General features: G+C 38.2%; 1 protein-coding gene across 18 annotated transcripts in view; it reads left to right on the top strand.

Moving 5' to 3' along the window:
• The window catches only part of ZNF606 (zinc finger protein 606), a 66,681-nt gene that overhangs the window by 21,691 nt on the left and 35,321 nt on the right, over positions 1–9,669 (top strand). For 5 of the 18 annotated variants that reach the window (XM_082369162.1, XM_082369160.1, XM_082369157.1 and 2 more), the window contains exon 2: positions 5,261–5,698. The exons of 12 other annotated variants lie outside the window; for them this stretch is intronic. The gene's annotated coding sequence lies outside the window, so the exon portion shown is untranslated. The remainder of the gene's footprint in view (positions 1–5,260; positions 5,699–9,669) is intronic. One more of the 18 variants, XM_082369158.1, reaches the window with a different exon arrangement.

Below are 9,669 nucleotides of genomic sequence, written 5' to 3'. Positions count from 1 at the left end.
GAAAGGGTCAAAACATTTTATTCTCTTAATTTTTTTTTTTTAAATAAAGTTAAACAGTAAAACAAAAATTCACAAGCTGCCCTGTCCACCCCCCACCTCCCTCCCCTACCCGCAGTCTTCGGCGCTGGCTCCCTTTCCTTCACCTCACTCACACAGACACCGGGTATCCAGCTGAGAAAATGAAACTGCTCTAAGTACGTGGATCATAATGAAGGGAGGAGGTGAACTGTGTCCACATTCGAGGTTAAACTGAGCAAGTCTGCATTTTCTGGGCTCCGGGTGGTTTCCTTTCATTAGCCAAACTGAAAAAAGAAATTCCCTGGACCAGATGCTTCAAAGCTGAAGCCCCCAGGACCGCCAAAGAATGCCTTGAAGATATTGTTTGCATCAAAATCACCCATATTCATGCCCTCTTGTGATGAAAACTTAAAAAAAGTTTTTATGAAGCTAGCATAACTTTATTTTTTTATTGAAGTATAGTTGACTTACAATGTTATATTAGTTTCAGGTGTACAACATAGTGATTCAGTATTATAGATTACATTCCATTTAAAGTTATTACAAAACAATGACTGTATTTCCCTGTGCTGTGCAATATATCCTGTTGCTTATCTATTTTATACATAGTAGTTTGTATCTGAATATTTTTTACCAATTTTTGCTTCATGTATTTTGAAGCTATGTTACTGGGCTTAATGACATGGCAGATTGTTTGGTCTTCCTATTGAACATACACTTTTTAAAAAAATTTTTTTATTTAATTTACTTGGCTGCACCGGGTCTTAGTTGCCACACACAGGATCTTCATTGCCACATGCGAAGATTGCATGTGGGATCTAGTTCCCTGACCAGGGATCGAACCCAGGCCCCCTGCATTGGGAGCACAGAGCCTTAGCCACTGGACCACTAGGGAAGTCCCACCTGTCTTTTTCTTTATTTTTACTTTCAACTCACCTGTTGAAATGTTAAAGTGAGTCTCTTGTAAACAGCATTTAATTGGGTTTTGTTTGTAATCCATTTTGGCAGTCTTATTTCTTAATTTGTTCAGTAAATTTGTATTTATTATATAATTACTGATATGTTTGGGTTTATGTCTGCCACGTTGTTATTCTGTTTGTCTCATCTGGTCTTTGTACCTTTGTTTTTCCATGTTGCCTTCTTTTGGATTAATTGGGTATTTATTCCATTTCATCTCCTTTTATTTCTTCTTAGCTTTATGTCTTTGTAATATTGTATAATCGTATGTTTTATTTGCTCTAGGGTTAACAATACAAATTTTATCTTATAATAATCTATCTGGAATTAATATTATGCCACTTAATGTAAGAACTTATATATTAGTATAATTGCAGTTTTCCCTGTTGTCGTATATATCACTTTTACATATTATATAAGTCCATTATGCATTGTTGTTATTCTTGCATTATACGGTCACCAGCATTTTAAAGGAATTTAAAAGTAATTTTGTACAATATTTTTTTCCTAGTTAATTAGTTTTGGGGTTGCTCTTCATTCCTTTCTGCAGATCCAGGCTTCTATCTTTGATGGTTTCCTTTCAGGCTAAAAAACATGCTGTACCCGGAGGAGATTTCAGATGAGTCTGTCATCATTCTAAAGTCTTGGCTGCTTCTTCTGTCATTCCAGCCTGGATGAGGCTCCCACATGTGTCTCACTTCTCTCTGGGAGGGAGGTGCAGTTCATGAACTGTTTTTAAGGGAGCAGAGAGCATCTACAGGGAAAAAGTTAATGAGATTAGAACTGATGGTTCAGTTCCTGTGTCTCTGAGTTCGGTGCTTTAAAGTTTAAACCCACACTGCCTGTGACCTTTCACTTTTTTGATTCTGTTTTGGTAAGTGTTTAATACGAGCTCAACAAAAAAGTTACATTAAAAAAATGGAAATTAAGTGGGGAGGGGGTAAAATGGAAATCTGGTTTTCATGTATATCTTTCCCCCAGAGACTGTCATTTAGAATGACTTTACTAGCTGTATTTAGCATACATTGAAGTATGTAATGACATGCTAAAATATATGATGTCAAACGTCAGAATCATAAGATTTTCTCTGCAGGTTGTTGCCCTTGAACAGTAAACATCTATTATGGTAAGGACTACATTATCACCATATCTGGCTTCTTTATTCTCAGTTCAGATTACTTAACTCAGTAGATATTTGTTATATATCAGGTTACATATCTAACAGATGTAACATGCCAGATTTGAGTGCTTTGCAAATACCACCATCCAAGTTACTTCTGTTATTATGATCTTTCTTGTACTGATTTGGTTCTAGCTTTCTTACTTAACATCATGTATCAGTAATTTCTCCCCAAGATCAGACTGCCGTTACCCTGGTTGAGATTGAGGCAGACATTTACAATAATTGACACTTTGCTTATTTATACAGATGATGAGTCTCAGTCATTATTTGTTAATTTTACTAGATTAACTCTCAGAGGGTAACCTTATGCTAGAGTTCTGAGGTTGCTTTACTATCACCATAGAGTATTAGCAACAGAAATAACCTGTAGATAAAAAATTAACATCGATGATAATTGATTTAACAACCAGAAGAATAGTTTTTGAAAGATAATGATAAAATTTAAAAGCTAATGTTATAAATTTCAGACCTTAGGGATAGAACATTTGCCAGGAAATAAATGTACATACCTATACTCCTGCTGTTATGAAGGATAATGGTGGAAGGGGAGAGGCTTCTAGTTAGACATGTAATCTTCTAAAACCCAGATTATGCAGGCAGTTGATAGAAGCCAGTACTATTAAGGAATATTGGCTGAATGCAGTAGTGAAAAGATAGAGGGTCAAGGGTTAAAAGACAACATCAGCTCGTGGCTTTTCCTCCATTTTGTTAAACGATGTTCAGTTTCAGGTACCTGCTTTGTTATTGAGTTTCATCATCAGGATTATGTTAGTTACCTTTCAGTTTTATTGTTATATCATTTCTTATGACTGTAGAGTGATAGGGAATAAACTACTCTATGTAAAAACAACAACAAAACATGCTGTAGTATTTCTTGTGATATGCTCAGATGGTGAAAAATTCTCTCCACTTTGTGTGTGTGTGTGTATGCGCACGCGAGCCTAAAAATGTCTTTATTAAGCCTTCATTTTGGAAGGATTTTTTTCTTGGATATAAAATTTTAGGTTTTTTCTTTCAGCTTTAAAGATGTTTGTCTTTTGTTTCCTTGTTTCCATTGTTTCTTGTGGGAAGTCAGCTGTTTTTCTTCTTGTTGTTCCATTAATATAATCTGTTGTTTTCTTCTGATTACTTTTAAGATTTTTACTTTTTATTTGGTTTTCAACAGATTGTGATGTTTTAGGTGAGGTCTTCTTTGAAATGATTCTGTTTGGAGTTTGCTGAGCTTGTTGGATCTATAGGATGGTGCCTGTAATCAATCTAGGAAAACTCTCTCCCACTTCTCTTCAAATATGCCTTCTGCTGCTTTCTGTCTCTCTGCTGTAACATTACACGTTACACGTTACACGTTAATCCTGTGTTAGGTGCTCTGTTTTTACATTCTTTTCTCTTCCTTTGTATCATCATAAAGTTTCCACTTACCTGCCTTAGTTCACAATCCTTTCTTCTACTGTGTCCAGTCTGCCGTTAAGTGCATTCATGGTTTACGTCAGATATTATATTTTTATTTAGTTCTATAATTTTTTTGGTTCTTTTCTTCTTTTTTTCCCATGAAATTATTTATCATGTTTATAATAGTTATTTTAAAATCTTTTCCTGCTACTTCTAATGTTTGGGATATCTATTTTTGTTGAGTTTTTTTCTTGATTATGTGTCACATTTTCCTGATTCTTATATTTCCTGATTCTAGTCATTTTTTTGTATACTGGACACTGTGGATGATACATTGTAGGGACTATAGATTGTTATCTTCTACTAAAGAGTGTGAATTTTGTTTTGGTAGGTGGTTAAATAATTACAAATCACCCTAATCCTGATGAGGCTTGGTTTAGTATTGATTAAGGTAGAGTTACTTTGATTTTGCTTAATCCTTGGATGTAGCCCTTATTCTTGGGCATGGTCTTTCCTTCTGGGATGTAGCTTTCTGGGGTTTCAGCTGAATGCCTTGGGTGCTTACTGAAGTTCTTTTGCCCAAGCTGGGTCAGAACTCTTATGCCTCCCAACACTGTGTAACTCCTGAAACCTCTGCTCAGAACCCTAGCAGCTGTTCTTTGCCAGGTCTTTGAGAGCCTTTTCCGATACATTTGCAGTTAGGGTCCAGCTAAGGACTCATGGAGAAACCCACTGCAGGTTTCTGGGTCCCCTCCTTTGCTCTGCTTGACTTTGCAAAGCCCTCCTCACAGTCAGTTCCATAGCCTCCTCCCTGTGGACAGGAATGTAGGGCCTCCCCACCTGGCAGGAGCACAATTGTGTACACTCTGTCCACCTCACAGACATGTCCCAGGCACCCACAGAGCTACCAGTGTTGTGCTGGTGTCTGGGGAAGAGCAGACAATAAAGGACCAAAAGAACAAGGTGATGTTAAACAGCGCTAACCAGTGCTGAGCAGCAGATAAAACAGGACAGTGAGCTGGAAAATGAGGAGGAACCCGTATAGGAGGGGAGGTCAGAGAGGGTCTCTTAGAGGAGGTGACCTGGGAGTTGTGACCTGAATGATGAGAAGAAAGGGAAGGGTTGCTGTCACCTGAGACCTTGGGGATCAAAAGCAGGTCCTCAAACAGACAGGAACTGTGTGTTAATGGGGGAAATGGTCACTTACAGGGAGAACTAAAGAAACCAGCAGAAAAAGGAACAAGGAGAGCTGTGGTAGTTTGACCCTGATTCTGAGTGCTCGGGAGGACTGGGTCTAAAGAGGTATTCTCTTGACATTGTGAAACTTGTTTGTTAGGAAGGTTAATATGATGTCAGTTACAGGAGGAATGGACCTAACTAGGGAGATGGATCAGAATTTGGAGATATCTAAGCATTAAAGAGGGGTGGCTGTTCAGAATATTTTATGTTTGGGATGTCTGCTTATTCCATGATGTTTCCCCTAATGTGTCTTCTCCCCCTGTTTTGCTGATGACTTTTTTAGCTGATTAGTCTTCCTGTGGATTCCTCTTGTTCTGTGTGTACATTTTGTGGGTTCTCTTCTCAAAGTTCCATCTGTTCCCTTAGTTGATATTTAAAAACATCTACTTGTATTGTGCACATCTTGTTGCTTTTATCTCATCATTCTCACTCTAGGAGTTTTTTCCCAAGCACCTGTTTTTCATTTCCTTCCAGCATGGAAGAACAGACCTAAAAGCCAAGAGTCACCATCAACAGAGGCCATTTCTGGTGACGGATTACCCAGCAGCATGAACCTGGAAAGATACACAATGGGTGATTCCTGGCGTTCTACCGTAGCAGATGACTGGAAATCTGAGAATGAATCAGAAAAGCAGAAGAGGTACAGTGTTAGTGTGGGGCCAGTGGAATATGAACAAGGGCAACTAGTGACCCCGGATGGGGATTGGGAAAATGCTGAAGTTGTGGGGAAATGCAGCTTCAATTCCGACTTTGTTTCTTCACAGAGATTTCTTATCAAAGAACATTTTCATCAAACTGACTCAGGAGTTCACAGTTTACAGTATAATTTTGTTTTACAGAATCATCAGGAAATCTTGGTAGAAAAGAAACCTTGTAAAGGCAATCCATGTGGAAAAGTCCTGGAAAAATTGTGTAAGTTGAATGAGCACGGTAAATATACCAACCAGAGCATATACTTTTCTACACATGAGATAATTAATACTGGAGAAAAATGTTACGGATATAAGGAAAGTGGGGATTTCTTTACCCATAGGTCACACCTCTCTCAGTTCATGAGAACTCATAGTAAGGAGAAATCCTATGAATGTAATGAATGTTGGAAAGCCTTTAAGAAGCTTTCATCTCTTTCTTATCATCTAAGAAATCTCAGTAGAGAAAAAGCCTATGAATGTAATGAATGTGGGAAATCTTTCTGGCAGAGTGTTCACCTCATTTTGCACCAGAGAATTCACACTGGTGAGAAACCTTATAAATGTAATAAATGTGGAAAATCTTCTAGCCAAAATTCTCACCTTAATGTACATCAGAGAACTCATACTAGAGAGAATCCCTATAAATGTGATGAATGTAGAAAATCCTTCAGTGGACGGTGTAATCTTAATGTGCACAAGAGAACACATACTGGAGAGAAACCCTACAAATGTAATGAATGTGGGAAGACTTACAGTTTTCATTTATCCTTCACTCAACATAAGAGAGCACACACTGGAGAGAAACCGTATGAATATCATCAGTGTGGGAAAGCTTTCGATCAAGGTTCTAACTTTATTGGGCACCAAAGAACTCATATGAGGGGGAGGAAATTACACATTGCACTTTAATTCACAAAAGCTATACAAGTATATGTAGATTTTGTCTTTTTTAACCATTTCCAGAGAAGGGCTGAGACTGGGTGGTATTTGATACCTGGGTAAATTGCCAATGAAAAATAATTAGTAAAATCAAAACTCCCTTCAATAATACTAGTTAATACAATCAACCAGTGTGGGAAAGGCCGTTGCTGAGAAGTCAGAATAGGTTGATGATATTTGACTCAAAGACTGAATGTACTATTTCAAAGAGCCAGAGTGCTATTATTTACTTCTTTGTTCTCCAATGCTAGAAAGTTAGGGTACTTCTAATTTGTTTCAGGAAGTCACCATAAACTGTTATTATGAACACTGTGTAGAAATATGGAAAGCACCTGTAATGTGTACTGAGAAATGCAGAATTGTTGTGGCTGTGTTGTCCTATGTGTGCATCTGGACAAGGGCTTAGAAGAAAACAGAAATGAACATAGCTAATTTAATAAGAGTCTGGGAATACTGTGCCTTTTTATGTTTCTCTAAAAATTGGTACAGTTTTACAACAAATAAAAATACAAGGAGGAGAAAGAAGTTCAAATGTCAGTCTGAATCATTAGAAATGGGTGCACTAAAGTAGCAAAAACAAGAAGAAATGGAAATAAATTTAGTGCTAAACACAAGAAATTAGAAAAAAAATATTTCTAATCAAGGCAGAAACAAGGATGTAATAGTGATAAAAGGAGAAAATACATGGTAAAAGATGATTCTGAGAAAAACAAACTATAAATTCCAAACTAACACGGTCAAGAAAAATAACACACAGATTTGCACCATTGGGAATGAAAAGGGAAATAAACATAGAGAAAATTATATCATAAGATTTGTACATTTTTGTGTTAACACACCTGATAAACTTAGATGAAAAAGACAGTTTTCTAGGAAAACATAATATTGACTGAAGAAGACACAGAAAACCTAATACACTAAACATTTCAGAATAAATTGAAAAAGTTCTCAGGGAATTACTCCACAAAATTTCAAGCCCAAGCTATTTTACCACTGAATTATTTCCACCTTCAAGAAATAGAAAACTCTTTGATATACAACTATTCCAGAACATATAGAAAGTTGAATGCTACCTCTTTTGTGATACCAGTCTGTCAAAGCTCAAAGAAAGAAAAAGGCCAATATCTCTCAGGAATATTAATGCAAAAGTTCCAGATCAGACATTACAGTGAGTATACCTGGATTTAAGAACAACCACTGCAGTAAACGGGTACTTTGCATTAGGAAATATACAACTACCATGCTCCATTTTAATCAAGCAGTGGAGAAAAACAAGTCATCTCAATGATTCATGAAAAAGAAGCTGATAAAATTTAATATTTATTATTTCAGGGGAAAAAAACCCTGGTAACAGAAAATGTATTTTTATAATACGGTGATATCAGGCTTAATGGTGGCACTAGAGCTGAGGTTGGCAAACTAGGGCCCACAGGCCAAATCTGGCCCATGTGTTTTTGTAAGTAAAGTTTTGTTGGAACATAGCATGTACCCACTCATTTCCATGTTGTCGGTAGCTGCTTTATGAGGTAGAGTAGCTGTGAAAGAGGTCGCATGGCCTGAAAAGCCAAAATGCCAGAAAAGCTTTGCCAATCCCTGACCTAGAGCCGTTCCTGTTCCATTCAGGAAGGACCAAGGCAAGGTTGCTCACCAGTCCTTATGTATGAGCAGGCAGTTCACAAAAGGAGCACATATGGACAATAAATACATGGAAAAGTGTATGAGCTCATCAGTAATCAAAGAGATATAAATAAAAATGATAAAAGTATATACTTGGGCACCTGTTATGAGGTAGGCAGTATCCCAAGCATTCAGTCTAAGTAACCTCATTTAATACAAAAATCCTAGTAAGGAAGTTCTGTTTAGACTGCAGAAAATTCAGTCCCAGGAGACTAACTGACAGGTAAAGACTGGCAAGGATTTTAAAAGACTGTGTTGGATGTAGGCAAAACTAGTAGGGAAATGGACCCTATTATTCAGCACCCATGGATGGTTATATGGGTGCACCCTCTTTATAGGGTGGTCAGGTTAGTAGTGTCCATATGTAAAGTATGCTCATGAGTTGATTCAGCAGTCTCACCCGTGGAAATAACTGCCCAGTTATGAACGCACACAGGCATAGGACCTTTGTTATAGCACGGTTTGTAACAGCAAACTAAGAAATGCTCACCAATAGGAGAATGTTTAAGTAACTATGGTGCAGAAATTAAATGGCATATTGTTGGGAGACAAAATTAGGTTCATAACAACCTGGATGATCCCAACTCTGTGAAACCATAAATCTCAGGGGAACTCTGTGGAAGAATGTCACCCACATGTTGACATTCATTATCTATGGGTGATGGGACTTTTAAGCAATGTTTGCTCTACCTTTTCCTAAGCGATTTTGTTTACAGTGAATGTGTACCATTTGATACACATGCAGCTTACTTATTCAGCACAGTTCCCAGAATAAGTAACTTTCTCAGCCTGTGTCTGGTTTCTGCCTGCCTCTGAATGCTCCCACCATAGCACTGTCCCAGGTGTTCACCCTGCTTGGCTTGCACTGGCCCTGTTCTGGTTCCTGGAATCTTGTCAAGGTGCCTGCAAACGTTTTTCCCTCCATCTGGAACCACAGTCCACCCAGCATAACCTTTGGGAAGCTGAGACCCATCCTTCTGGTCTGGGCTTAAACATCACTTTAGAAAGGACATTCATGACCAACCAGACCTAGCTGATCCTTCATCACACCATTTATCAGAGTTTGCAAAGATTTGTTTACCTGTTTCTTCTTCAAACAGCAGGTAGAATTCCTGCTGAAACGTAACTCCTGTCATGCCAGCCTCTGTGGAGAAAGTTCCTGTGTCTTCCCATTTTATCCAGAATTTAAGATTCAGATCCTTAACAGCTTACTGGGGCCCTCACCTGTGATTCTCCCCCTGACTACATTTTAATCACAGAGGTAGCTTTAAAGAAAATGACAACATCGAACTTGTTTCCAATGAACACGTAGGAGTGCATGAACAACCATAGCTCCCAATGTAACAATGAGTAAAACAAAGTTTAAAAATTATACTCTCCTGTGGTACACTACCAAAGAGGGGTTAGGAGCAAGGAAGCCTTGATGCATTTCAAGGAGGTGACCCCTTCACAGGTGAGCACGCTGGGGACAAACAACTGGTCTGGGTGCAGGTAGCCTCAAAATTGGCTAGAGCAACTCTGAACAAAGAAGGAGAGAGCAGCAGAGCCCTGGACAACAGTGAGCGGGTGGAACAG

Source organism: Balaenoptera borealis (assembly GCF_965194805.1).
Source record: "Balaenoptera borealis genome assembly, chromosome: 19".
Classification (NCBI taxonomy): Eukaryota; Metazoa; Chordata; class Mammalia; order Artiodactyla; family Balaenopteridae; genus Balaenoptera; species Balaenoptera borealis.
The sequence above is the reverse complement of the archived record's forward strand: the minus strand, read 5'-3'. Positions and strand labels throughout refer to the sequence as shown.